This window comes from Lontra canadensis, unplaced genomic scaffold (genome assembly GCF_010015895.1).
Source record: "Lontra canadensis isolate GAN:19392208 unplaced genomic scaffold, GSC_riverotter_1.0 scaffold53, whole genome shotgun sequence".
Lineage (NCBI taxonomy): Eukaryota > Metazoa > Chordata > Mammalia > Carnivora > Mustelidae > Lontra > Lontra canadensis.
In genome coordinates this window covers 6,570,494-6,584,635 of record NW_022631047.1, presented here as the reverse complement: position 1 = coordinate 6,584,635, position 14,142 = coordinate 6,570,494, and the positions used below count along the sequence as shown (strand labels likewise).

The 14,142-nt window shown below is 45.1% G+C and overlaps 1 protein-coding gene across 1 annotated transcript in view; it reads left to right on the top strand.

The window, feature by feature from the left end:
- PPM1H (protein phosphatase, Mg2+/Mn2+ dependent 1H) overlaps positions 1 to 14,142 on the top strand; it is a 252,994-nt gene that overhangs the window by 217,603 nt on the left and 21,249 nt on the right. The window lies entirely within an intron of this gene.

Sequence of the window (14,142 nt, the reverse complement as noted above, 5' to 3'; positions counted from 1 at the left end):
CCCCACGCCTACCCTGGCTTTCTAACTGTGACTTCCTAAAAGCATTCCCCTGCTATGCCTCATCTTTGCCAAGCATGGATCTTCATTTCACATTTGGGTTCTAAATTTCAAATCCAGCTCAGTCTGGTAATTTTAACAGTTGGGGAGAAAATGCGATTTAGTTCTAAGAAAAAAAAGGCTCCAAAATCTTCTTGGAAATCAGCATTGTTCCCTTCATCATTGTAGCTCCTAATTCGATTTGATGAGCTAAATAAAAATAAGACAAAAACATGTGTATCAAATTTATGTAAAAAATGCTCAGGGGTTTAAAAATTAGAGAAGGGTTTCTAGCCAAACACATTTTCGGTTTCACTGAACACAAGGCGCTGGAAAAATCTTGAGTTTGCCAAACCCAAAGAGCAGCCGCCAGGCTTGCTGAGCCTCCCTCCTGTCTTCCAAGGTCTGAGGCAGGGATTTCCGGCCAAGAAATGAATTCCACAAGGGGCCCCTGCCAACCGAGCGTTGGCCTGACCATCAAATGTGGAGGCGTTCTGACTCTCGTCTGGTCCATAGCACCGTGGTTCCCTGTGTCACGGTGGAAGAGCAGCCTCTCTCCACCTAAGAGAAAGCCTCAGCCAGGTCTCCCACATCCTTGTACAGTGAAGCTCATCAGCAGTCACCTTTCTTCGACTGTCCCGAAAGAGTTCAAGAGGAGAAGGAAAGGATCGGGAGAGTCAGGCGCTGAGCCCAGACTCTCCACCTCTTCTCTTCCAGCATTTCTTCTCCCCGCCGCAATCCAGCACACTTCCTGCTGTGTTACTCAGGCACCTTGGCACAGGTCTGCAGCCTAAACCTCCACATGTTCTCTGCTCCGCGCTCCTCTCTGACCTGTAATGGGCACTCACTAGAGCTAGGATTCCTCTTCATGTTACTTGCTTTCTGGTCTGCACTCCAAGACTGCCGTTAGCCCCCTTTCGGGCTCTTGGAAGAACGGGGTCTTTTTCTTTGTGGGGACTACTTTGCAAAGCCAACCAACCCCTCCCTCAACTCTGCATCCCCTCCTCCCGCCACTGCCAGACCGAACCACAAGGAGCCCCATTTTCTTTTGGCTTCATTGTTCCTTTCCTTGGTGTTCAAAATTCCTGTCAGCTGTTTTTTTGTAACGTCAGCTGACTCATTCAGCTCGTTCTTGCTATTCTTCATCTGTTTTCTCTTTCATCTGAAACCGCCCTCTCTAAGAGAAGGAAGACCTTAGACTCCAATATCTCAGTGCCCATGTGGCCTGCACTATGTTAGCCTGCCTTTCCCTTCCCTTAGGTGGGGTGAAAATGCCTGTAATCACAAGGTGCTAGAAAAAGCAAGGAAAAACATCTTTGGAACTATCTGGCACAAGGTCTGGTACATGGCCAGAGATGGTCAAGAAATGCTAGTCTTCCTTCCCCATCAGGTTCTGGAAGGCTTTCTACTTAGGGATTCCCAGTCATCCATAGTAAGAGAAAACGACCCTTTTCTTTGGGCCTCTCCTGTTGTCTCCCATGAAATCATGAACATTATTTAAGATCTCATTGTTATGATCTTAACGTTTAAAGTCCTCTTGATAGCTTTTCATACCCCAAGCCAAAGTTGCACTTTGGGAAGGGGCATGTTGTATTTGTATTGTATAATTTCTGCAATTCCGTAAAAAACAATATTGATGCGTAATGGCATGGGAAAAAGCTGTACTGTATTAAGTGAAACAGAATATGGTTGTATATACAAAGAGCATGATCGTTAGTAAAAAGGTATGCGTGTGTGTATACAAATATGCACATGAAGAAAATTTAATAAAATGGTATCAGTAAATATCTTTGGGTAGTAGAGGAGGAAAAACTTGTTTAAAAAATTCCCTAGCCCCCTCAAAAATACCTTAGGAGGTGGTTTCATATAGTACTTAGAAGCTCAGACTGGTCAGTGTCTTGACTTCAAGTTCTGCCTCTTCACTTACTACCTGGGTGACCTTGAGAAAGTTACTTTACCTAAGTCTCAGCTTCCTCTTCAATAAAAAGAGGACAGTAGCACTGTTATACCCAGAAACTTAACAGAACAAATTAACGACATATATAAAGTACTTAACCAGAACCACGCACAATAAGTATTAGTTCCTTGGTCTTTCTCTGATTCCATCAAGATCACAAGATTTCACTGGCTCTTTACATAGAGATCATGAGTCCAATCATGTTTACTGAGCCAAAAACTAGGGAACGTGTCCTCAAAAGAATTAGAATTTGGGGGGAAGTTGGAATGTGAGACCAGTAAAGGAATCATCAGCCATAAACCCTGCGATTCCTGCTTTCTAAGAGACTAGGGGAATTCCAAAAAGGGAGAGGGACTCATATACTGTAAAGAAGGACAAGATAAGTAGAACAAGAAAAGAGGCAGGAGTGAGTCTGGTGTGAAGTAAAATTTGCCTTATGAGGTCACTGAGTTTGGAAGATTAGCTCAATGGGCTATGAGCTATATAATAAACTAATTATTGTGGAGGGCCTTGAGCAGGACCCAAGGCAGTAGGTAAGCTCTTTAAGCAAGGGGAGTAGCATGATAAATGTTGGGTGGAAGCCTGTCATAGCAATAGATGGGGGCGTGGGGGTGGTGGAGGGGTGAGGAGAGGCAGACAGGAGACTTTGGCAGAGGATGGAAGCTAGGACAGGGACTGCGAAAATGAAAACAAGGGGCATCTTACAGACATTGCAACAGAAAAATGTAACAAAAACATGGCCGTTTTAGAGGGTGAGGCAGAGTGAAATTTTCTAAAAATTAAAAATTCACTGCTTTCTAGCATAGGAAAAGGGAAAGGTGTTGCTTATTGGGGACTGAAGAAGAAACCTAATTTTATACCTTTTTCCCTTTGAGTTTTCTGAACAATTAAAAACACAGCCACCAGTGCCTGGGATGAAAATAACTTTATAACCAGTATAAAGTTAGACTAGAAACTATAATTTGGATTTCAGACTGAAATGTTGTCCTTGTTCTTCTACTCTACCCAGATTTAATTTACTCACTCAGTAGCTGTGGCTCTCTTCTTGCCCCACAAAAAGTGTTATTCCTAATATTTGCCTGTTGGAGGACAGGAGCAAGGGGAACAAGTGATGCTTATGGACAGATAGAAACCAAGGAGAAAACTCCAGGGGAGCCCAGTGTCCCATCCCATCTCCCCAGCCCCATAGTGGGAGAGGGCCTAGAAGTGATCTCTCACACTACAGTGCCTTGTGCCTCTGTGGACTGCCGAACAAACCCCCCTAGAACCTCGAGTCTTGACAGAATAGTGCATTATATATGTTCTTACCTTTCATAGATCTGTGAGTTGGCTGGGCTCAGCTAGGTGGTTCTTCTGGGAGTCTCATGTCACAGTTGGATGTCAGCTGGGGCTAGAGTCATCTGAAGACTAGATGGGCTGGAAGTCCAAAATGGCTCACTCATGTAGCTGGCAGTGGACATTGGCTATCAGCTGGAAGTTCGGCTGAGGCAGCTACACGTGGCCTCTTCATGGGGTCTCGGCTTTTCATAGCATGGCAGCTGGATTCTGAGAAAAAAAAAGCTCAAGAGTGAGTGGTTCAAGATTGCCAAGCAGAAGTTATAAGGCTTTTTAAGCCTTCTTCTAGCCCTGGGGCACCTGGGTGGCTTTGTCATTAAGTGTCTGCCTTGCTCAGGTCATGATCCCAGGGTTTGGGGGTCATGCCCTGCATCAGGCTCCCTGCTCAGCGGGAAGCCTGCTTCTCCCTCTCCCACTGCCCCTACTTGTGTTCCTCTCTCTCACTGTGTCTCTCTCTGTCAAATAAATAAAATCTTAAAAACAAAAAACATAAGACCTAGCTTCAGGGGCATCTGCATGGCTCAGTCAGTTAAGCACCTGACTCTTGATTTCAGCTCAGGACAGGATCTCAGGGTGGAGGGATTGAGCCCCACATCAGGCTCTGCGTTCAGTGGTGAGTCCTCTTGAGATTCTCTCCCTCTCCTTCTGTCCCCTTCCCTGCCCTTCCATCCTTAAAATAAATTAATAAATCTTAAAAAACAAACAAACAAAAATCCTAGCCTCAGAAGGCCTAGAACCATCATCTCTGCCACATACTAGTGGTCAGGGATATCACTAAGGCTGGTCCACATTTTGGGAGAGGGAAATTGGAATCCATCTTTTCATGGGTGAAACAGCGTGCTTGTACAGGGAGGGCAGGAATTGATAGAGGCCGTCTTGGAAGCTCTGTAGAAGTACCCTCCCTGCTGTGAAATCTTGAAGATTAGAGGAATAATCGTCTATCTTTCCAGTGCAAACTAATATAAATTGATGCGTTAGCTGTTTAGCTAGTTAACAGAGGTAATCTAGTTATCAGTATGGAGGCAGATTTACAAAGAAGCTAATTAAACATAAGTTACCAGGGTTCTTCACTTGGACCAGCACTTACTGAGTTCTGGTTATTGCTAGGAAATGTAGAATGTTCTAGGTGGAGAGGAGAGGCAAGGTTACAGTCAGGAATCATTTCTTTGTAAACATTTCTCAAAAGAAAGGGACCTCATTTTCCACGGTTCAGGAACTTGTTAGTTTCTTCCTTCATTTAAAAAAAAAAAAAAGATTTATTTATCTACTTGAGAGAGAGGAAGTGGGGTGAGGGACAGAGGGAAAGAACTTTCAAGCAGACTCCATGCTGAGCATGCCCCTGACCTGGGGCTCGATTTCATGACCCATGAGATCGTAACATAAGCTAAAACCAAGAGACAGGCACGTAAATGACTGAGCCACCCAGGTGCCCCTTCTTCTCTTATTATTTTTATTTTATTTATTTTTTTTTTAAAGATTTTTTTTTTTTTTTTAGAGAGTGCATGTGTGCATGCAGGAGGGAGGGGCGGGAGAGAGAGAGAGAGAGAGAGAGAGAGAGAGAGAGAAAATCCCAAGCAGACTCCCCGCTGCGTGCAGAGCCTGACATGGGGCTCAGTCCTGCCACCCTGAGATCATGACCTGAGCTGAAACCAAGAGCTGGACACTCAACCCACTGAGTCCTTCAGGTGCTGTTCTCACTTTAAATAAACACATTAATATCTGTGTTTTTATTCATAATTGTTTCTGTATTTTTTTGTGAAGAGAGCTGCTAAAATTGTATAAATTTCAGGCCTCACAAACCATGGCTACTCCTACAAAAGAAAAATGGTGAGTTCTATCTAGGGATGCTTTGGTAGTCTAGAACAATTGTGTTTGGCAGTTTTCTTTTTCTAGTTTTACTGAGATACAATTGATGTGTAACATTGTATAAGCTTAAAGTATACAATGTGTTGATTTGATGCACTTGTGTATGTATATTACAAAATAATTAGCACTATAGCTCTGTCACATCAGATCATTACTGCTTCTCTTGTGCTGAGACTATTAAAGCTTTACTCTCATAATATAGTAATATATATAGATGTTTATATATTTTATGCATATACATATATACATAAAATGTATATACATATACATATGTATATATATATACATATACATATGTGTGTGTGTGTGTGTGTGTGTGTATGTGTGTGTATATATATATATATATATATATAAAACACAGCATCTATAGGTTATGTGTAACTACAGTTCCCATGCTGGACTTGGTACCCCTAGTCTTATAACTGGAAGTCTGTGCCCTTCAGCCGATGTCTCATGCATCTTTTCAGTTGGGGTGCTTTACTCTTGGAGGCTGTCTGCTCCCCTTTCACCACCACCATCACCACCACTTTGAAAATGTGTGTGGGATGGGGTGGGGAATCACATTAAGAGTATAGAGACGCTCCTTTTATTTGACTAAGGTGCCGTCTGACCCTACATCTAGGAAAGATTCCGTGACTTCACTTGTCCTCCATCTGCATCTCTAACTCTCTGGTCTAGCTGTAAAAATCACTTGTATGTGTGCATGTGACATTTTCCTGGCTTGTTTCCATTGGGAAATGACTTGGGAAGTAACTAGCTATTTGAATAAAACCAGAATTTGACATTTACTTTGACACCAAAAATTCTAGCTTGGCAACTCATAAAATTTATGGTCACACAAGGGAGCCAACTTCTCTATTGTGTCAAATATTTCTTCTCATTGGAGATTATTTTGCTCTGATCCCCTTCTAAAAAATAATAATTTCACTTGAATGTTTCGGTTAAACATGTAGTACCTTTTTTTTTTTTTTTTTTGCATTTATTTATTGCATTACACATGGAAGAGTAGTTTGAGAAGTTTGTTTAAAAATGAAAATCCCAGGGCGCCTGGCTGGCTCAGTTGGTAGAGCATGAGACTCTTGATCTTGGGGTCCTGAGTTCAAGCTCTATGTGGGTATACGGGTTAATGTAAAAAATAAGAATTAAAAAAAACAGATTTAATCATGTATAAAGAAGATGCATGCCTGTGATCTCACTGACATAAAATGACATCCATACCTCAGTGGCCACCAGACCATTCAGCAGATCATAGGCAAGCATGGCATCATTGGCTGTGATGTTTGAAGATCTTTTTTTTTTTTTTTTTTTTAAAGATTTTATTTATTTATTTGACAGAGAGAGATCACAAGTAGACAGAGAGGCAGGCAGAGAGAGAGAGGGAAGCAGGCTCCCTGCTGAGCAGAGAGCCCGATGCGGGACTCGATCCCAGGACCCTGAGATCATGACCTGAGCCGAAGGCAGCGGCTTAACCCACTGAGCCACCCAGGAGCCCTTTTTTTTTTTTTTTTTTTTTTTTTTTTTGGAGAGTGGAAGAGAGAAGTGGGGGAGCGGGAGCAGAGGAGAGGGAGAGAGAATCTTAAGCAGGCTCCACACCAAGCATGGAGCTCGATGTGGGGCTCAGCCTCACAACCCTGAGATCATGCCCTGGGCCGAAATCAAGAGTGGGACACTTAATTGACAGAGCCACCCAGGCGCCCTGAAGACCAGTCTTTAACATCTGTTTATATTTGTTTTATTATTTGAGTGTTCTTGGACTATGTGTGGTCAGACACATTGTGTCTTCTCTCCTGAGGTGAGATACATAGTAACTCGCTCTCCTGCTCACTGGAGATCTCTGAAATCCTGCCATGGTGCAAAAAGTCCTGTGCAGCAATAACACGGTCTGGTTATGTGGTTTTGTTAGGTCCCAAGGGCCGGAAGTAGCAGTCCTTTTATTTCTTAGTCAGGTGGTGATATGACTTACCCTCTCAACCAGGACATTTTTGAGAGTCAGTGTGGACATCATTAATAATTATGCTGGGAAAACAGCACAAACCAAAACTATCTCATGCACACTGGGACACAGGGTCACTCTGTGTGTGTCCTCACTGGAGTTGACACGATTCAGTCCACCTACACTGCACCCACAGGCCTTCACTCACAGGCTGAGGTTTCTTCTGACCTTTAGCTCTGTAAATGGGCATTTTAATGAACACAAACTTATTCCTCAGATGATCAATAAGCTAGACTCAAGCCATTCATTCACTGATTCATTCAATAAGCCTTTACTTCGTGGTGCACAAGCCAGTGAAAGACCAAAGAAAGGAGTAGATCATGGGAGTAGCCCAGCATGTAAAGGAAATTCCTTCCTATGGCTTATTACTTCACTGAGCTGCAAAGCACTGGTCTCATGAGGAGAAAACGGAAACCTCCTGCTAGAGTGGCCAGCCGGTAGCACTGGGTTCAGCTTCAGGCTTCTTACCTAATACTTCCACTGGTATAGAAACACTTCAGCTATTAAGTTGTATCCACCCTCGAAAGTCACATGTTTACTTTGTCTGCAGACTACAAAAGAAAAAGCAAACCCACAAGAATATCTGTGGTATATTTCAAATATAAAATTATGCCCACGGCCCAAACAGCCGGCTCCTTTTGGGGAGCGTGGGTAGCCAGCGTATTTGTAATATTTAAATGTCCCTTGATGCATTTGCAGTCAGATGCTCCGAGGTCATGGGGCCCGTCACATGCAGCCCTAAGTCCTCCTATGATGAGTCAGAGAACATTAATGCCGTAAGCATCCCCAGCGACCACTGCATCCTAACCCTTCATTTCACTACAGAGACAATGAAGTTTTGAAAGGTCATATCTTCTCCCTCACCATTCCTCAGTGAAAATCCAGTGCTGTGGCCAAACCAGATGGTATAAAGCTGCCCAAGCACACCCGCCCTCTCTCCCCTCCCCAGGCTTTGACCCCTGCAGCTCCCACTGTGTGTCAGACATGTGATCCCACATGCCATGTGATGAGTCACTGCTGCCTTCCACATTCCCTGCAGGTGGTCAGTAGACTTTGAAAATGTGAACGACCAAGTGGTTTTGCCTAAATTTTAAGGAGCAGAGGTGGGTTTCAAACCCAAGTCTTTTGCCGCCAAATTCAATGTGTGTTTCATGACACCGTGTAGATAGGGTCACAAGAGAGACTCTGCATGCTGTCTTGGTGGCTTGCCAGAATGCCAGCATTGTAATAATCTGCTTTGTTCATATTTCACAAGGAAATATGGTGGAGTTTTAGGGGTTTTTGGTACAAGCACCATATTCAAAGTTCTCTAGGTTGAGCTTTTGAGTTGGCTTCTTGGGGTATAGAGGATAAGACTTTGTCCTCTCCTTATTTTCTACCACCTGTCAGCATCCGTATCTTGGGAACCATCTGGCTTTCCTGCCAAGAACACTACTGAGAGTCCCAATCACTATTATTTTAAAAGAGACTTGTACTTGAACTCCAAGGCCCTTGAGCCCACTCTGAACCCTCTCCTTCCACAAACTAGCTTACTTTCAGGTGGACTGCCCAGAGATCAGTGCCCTAAGATAATAAATAACATGTGGTACATTAGAATTTTTGGTTTCCTTCCATGTCACCTCATTTGATCTTCCTAAGAGCTTTGTGAGAGAAGTGAAGCAGATGCTATCATATATATATTTTTTATTTTTAAACAATTATTTCAGAGATGAGAAGATTGAGAACAAAAGAAAATAAATGGTGGGGTGCCTGGGTGGCTCAGTGGGTTAAGCCTCTGCCTTCGGCTCAGGTTATGATCTCAAGGTCCTGGGATCGAGCCCCGCACCAGGCTCTCGGCTCAGCAGGGAGCCTGCTTCTTCCCCACTCTCTGCCTACTTGCGATCTCTCTCTGTCAAATAAATAAATAAAATCTTCAGAAAGAAAGAAAAAGAAGATAAATGGCTTCTCTTAAGTCCCAAAGGTGGTTAGAAGCAGAGACCTGAAGTAGGGGCTTTTGATCCCAAAGGCAGGGCTCTTGTTCCTCCCAAAAAGCCAGGCCTGAGCTGTGCAAGCTCATGGGCCTCCGCTGAGTGCTTCAGAGGGAAAAAACGTTGGCAAATTTGCTGAGTTGATAAAGCTGTAAAAGCCACAAGGGCATCCTAGAGAAGCAGCCCAGATCTGACAAATGGAAGAATTGATGGGCTCTTTTTTAAAAGTAGCTTCAAGAAGCCTGTATCGGCTTACACCCATGTGAACTATCTTAACATGCCACTGAAGGTTCCTCTGTAGTAGAGCAGAGAGGCGAACACACATTTTCCACAAACACTGAAGCAGCAGCCTGCGGCCAAGCCCTGAGTGGTGGGACTGGATGAAAGCTTGCTTGTCGCAAGTGCCTGTGTCCACAGGTGCCCAGTGATGACACTAAGGACATCTCTAAATGCTCTGCCACCAGGAGCCTGGGGACAGCAGTCAGCACTCGGCTCATTCAGGGGCACATTAGCCAAGGCTCTTCTCTGCCCCCCAGACTCCCTCCTGCTCCCTCCTGTACACTGAGTTTTTTGTCAGCAGATCCAGTGAGGACAGGGATGGAAAAGGAGAGTCTGCAACTTCCGTTAAGTTTCAGCACACTGCATTTGGGTGACTGCGTGGCAGAGGTAACAAGCCAAATCCGCTTGGTCACCAGGTGAGCAGCCTCTGAATAGATCTCGGACGTGGAATGATTTTTCTTCCTCCCTTCCTCGCATTTCTTCTTTGTATCAGCAAGTATATACCGAAGATCTATTGTTACTTACTATGAAAAATACCACGAGCACAAGAAGAAATGCAAAGTGGGATCTCTGGCTAGAGGGTGAGTTTGGGGAGGGGAGAGAAGAGGCCCAAGTCACTGTGTGTTTGCGGTCAGCAGAACAAGGGGAAACGTGCAGTGAGGCAGATGCTTCTCTTGGCTGCTTATTGAATGCTTCCCAAATGCTAGCTCCGTGTTCTGTGTTCCGGGGATAGAAACAGAGAGGGCAGCTCAGACCTTGCCTCTTGAGGAGCCCACTGCCCCTGACCATGTTTCCAAGGCAAGGCTCCCCCACCACTTGCATTGGAATTACCTGGCCTTTGTCTAAAGCTGATGCCTGGGTTCAGATCGACACAATCAGAATGTTAAAGGTGGGCCCTTGAATCTCAAGTTGTTGGGTGAGCACCCCCAGTGATTCTTCTTCTTCTTCTTTTTATTTTTTTTTAAGATTTTATTTATTTATTTGACAGAGAGAGTATACAAGCAGAGGGAATGGCAGAGGGAGAGTGAGAAGCACGCCTCTCACTGAGCAGGGAGCCCAATGCTCTTGGGGCTCAATCCCAGGAACCTGGGATCATGACCTGAACCAAAGGCAGATGCTTAACCGACTGAGCAACCCAGGCACCCCAGCCCCAGGTGACTCTTAGGCATAGGAGAGTTTGAGCATGATCTTGTGGCAGAGACAAACAAGGGGACCCAAACAGGTACAGGTAGGGAAGAGCTGTGCTGGGGGGTGTGCAGGCTTGTGACTACAAAGACTGGGGAAGAGGAATGGACCCTGCTTGTTGGTTTCCTTCAGGATGGCAGCAAAGGGGGGCACTGCACCCCCAGTCTAACACCACATCCAGAGGAAGGAACGGGAGGCACAGGAAGGGACCTGTGGGAAGTCACCTCCCTTATTGAGATCTTTGTTCAAACAGTGCCTTCCCAGAGAGGCCTGCTATAGCCAGGTCTTCTAAAAGGACTCTTATAATTTTTATTTTTTTTTTTATTTTAAATTCAATTAATGAACATATAATATATTATTGTTTTCAAAGGTAGAGTTCAGTCACTTGTCAGTCTTATGTAACACCCAGTGCTCATTATATCACGTGCCTCCCTGAGTATCTATCACTCAGTGACCCCATCTTGTCGTTCTTCTTACTCCGACTTTTCCTCAGAGCACCTGTCCTCTTCTGACATTGGAGTTTGTGTGTCTGTCTAATCTACTAGTAGAAGTTGTGCGGAACTGAGGGGCGCCTGCATGGCTCAGTTGGTTAAGCCTCTGACTCTTGATTTTGGCTTGGGACATGATCTTAAGGTCATGAGATCGAGCCCCACATCTGGCTCCCAGTGCATAGAGCCTGCTGAAGATTGTTTCTCTCCCTCTTCCTCTCCCTTTCCCACCCTCCAAAGAAGCTGTGAGAGACTTCACAGCTGTATCTGCAGTGCCTAGAAAAGTCGTTGGCTCATAGTAAGTGCTCAGTAAACACATGAAGGTTCTTCTAGGTGGGCAGACAGATCCACACTGGCCCCATCTTTCACCTGCTCAAATTACATTGCTGTCAAAGACTGCAAGAATCTCAATGATTCCTGTGGCCTTTCTCTTCCTTCTTGGCAGCCAGGAACATTGGAAGGAGCCACAAGAAGCCCTGACCTGTTCCCCAGCTCTCCTTCAGACAGAGGCATTTGCATAGTACATGTCTCCCCTACTGGGCCCCACAGAGACACTCTTCCTGGTGTCTGGGTCCTGGGGAGCCTCAGAGCCATTAGTTAAATGTGCGGCTTCCTGGAATATCAAGAAGCTATTTACAGAATGGAAGAGGGAACTTTGAGAGGTGAGTGTGGTCTGATAGAGGAAGGCCAACGGCAACTTCAGGGAGAGGAGGTCAGGAGTCCAGAGCCTGGCAGAATCCTCTGGAGCCCTTGCCTCCGGGAGGATAGGCATGCAGCGGGCTGTCCTGTGCTGCAGCCCAGTTTTTCTGAGAGCTTTCTCACAAAATGTTCTGCATCACAGGTTAATGTATAAGACACAAGTTGTAAGTGGAAAGTTGGCAGAGTCCTTTGGAAATTGGCTAAAGGGCAGGAAATAAAGGGTAGCAATAAAAACCTAAAAGGATGTTAATTGGGGAGTGCCTCAGGGAACAGGGTTGAGACCAGCTTTTTATTATTTACATTAAAAATACTTGAGAATGGTTTTGAAAGGATTTTCATGTTGGCTAATGAAACTGCATTAGAGAGCTGTGTGTGGAAATGTGAATAGTGAAATAGGGAAGGATTCAATTTATTGATGGTATTGAAGAGAGCATTTTCTAATGTTTTCCTGTGCACCAATCCACACCCATTCTGCTGGCTAGACTTCCATTTGAGTAGTGGGCAGGATGACTTAAGATTACACAACTCAAATCTCTACATATTTTTGGCCAGCAGGAAAGCACCTGAAGGGATTCTGGCATCCTAAACCCAGGGTAGTCCTGAAATTAAATGGAGGTTATCTTCAGACCTAGAAATCCTTCTTTTAGAAGGAGCTAGAAGACAGATAGAATATCCTACTTAGCTACAGGCATGAGACTGGAACCAGGATGGCTGACATCAGCACCCCACCTCCCATAACCTTTTTTATTCTGCGGAGTTCAGATTATCACAGAAATGTATTGTAGATATACCCCAGTAGGAAGTTAGCAGAATCATTCCATCCTGGAAATAATACAGTGAACCAGGACTGGGGAGCCCAGAGCCAACATTTGCTGTCCTCTCTAAAGCCTGCCTCAGAGGACAGGCTGGAGGCATCACGGAGGCCACCAAGCCCCGGCTTCCCGTGCTTGCAAGCTTGGGCCAGTAGGAATCCCCTTCAGCCTCCCTACTCACAGTGTGGTCCCAGGACCCAGGGCATCGGCAGCATGCGGGAGTAAGCTAGAAACGCAGCCTATCTATCCAAACCCAGAGCTGAATTTGAGTCCGCAATTTATCAGGAACCTCCCCCACCCCCGCCCGCCGGACTCCTAGGCACCTTAGCATTTGAGAAGCACTGCTGTAACATTTGTGACACCCAGGAATCACAAGAAAATACACCAAAGGGGATTTGGTGGGTTCCATGGAGTGAAAACTGGACCACATGAGTTCAGTGGCCTGAAGATAGAATTCTGTCATTCGGGATTTTCCAGTCTGCTGTAAACTAAAGATTCCCCTTGTTGTTTTCTTCAGTTTGGCTCCGTAAGGCACAGTGCCTTCTCTGGGAGGTAAACTTACCCTTGAAGTGGACATCCCTTTTGAGGCAATGTTAAAAGCCAGTCCAGGATACCCCTGAGTTCTCTTCCCCTGAGTGTGGGCCACTAGCTAGTTGTTATCACCTAGTTAGCAGGCCACAGAGGTGTGGTACCTGGAGGCTGCTTTTCATCTGAGCTCACTTTCCAAGGGCTCTGTGGTAGGTGTGTAGTATTTTGTTGTTTTCTGCTGCTGGGTGTAGGCTGTTAGTCCACAGGCCCTCCCTGTGTCGGGGTGTCACAGGCTTAAGCAAACCTTTCTAAACTGTAGGAGGCTTGGCTTTCAAAGATGTGGGTTTGAGCAGTCTGTAAGCCTCTTAGAATGGAATTCTCTGTAGGTTTGCAATGACCTAACACCGACTGTGTATTATGGGGCACACGGCTGCTTAAACTCCAACCTCCTTCTTCTTCCTGCCCCTCCCCTGGCCTACAGCTTTCACTCAGACTTGCTTTTAGAAGATAGGAGAGAGAAATGGAGGGGTTGAAGGAACTAGAAGATTGATGACACTGACCTGCGTTTGTCCTTAGCTCATGGGGTGGTGTACACAGGGCTGGTTCTGCCAAATTAGGGGGGAATAGCAATGAAATCCCAAGCTGTTTTGCTGCCAGAGTTGGGTGAAAATAGAGTTGTGACCTAACCCAAATACTGCTTAATTTTTATTCTTTCTAGTTTTGTCAAGGTTATACCATTCTCCTCAAAGAATGGATGGATATTGAAATATCCGGGTCATTCCAGCTACTAGGGATGGGGAAAGACGTCACGTCTGCCAAGATACAGTTTGGAGACTCAGACTTAGCATGTGTCCTTTCTGAGGCTAGACTGAGGCCCCTCAAATCTGAGTATAGTTCTGAGCCCTGTCCTTACATGAGAGGAGTCCTGCCCCCAGGGCCTCAAACAAGTCAACCAAAAAGTGATTCCTGTGAGCCCATTAAACAAGTGCGTCTCCTC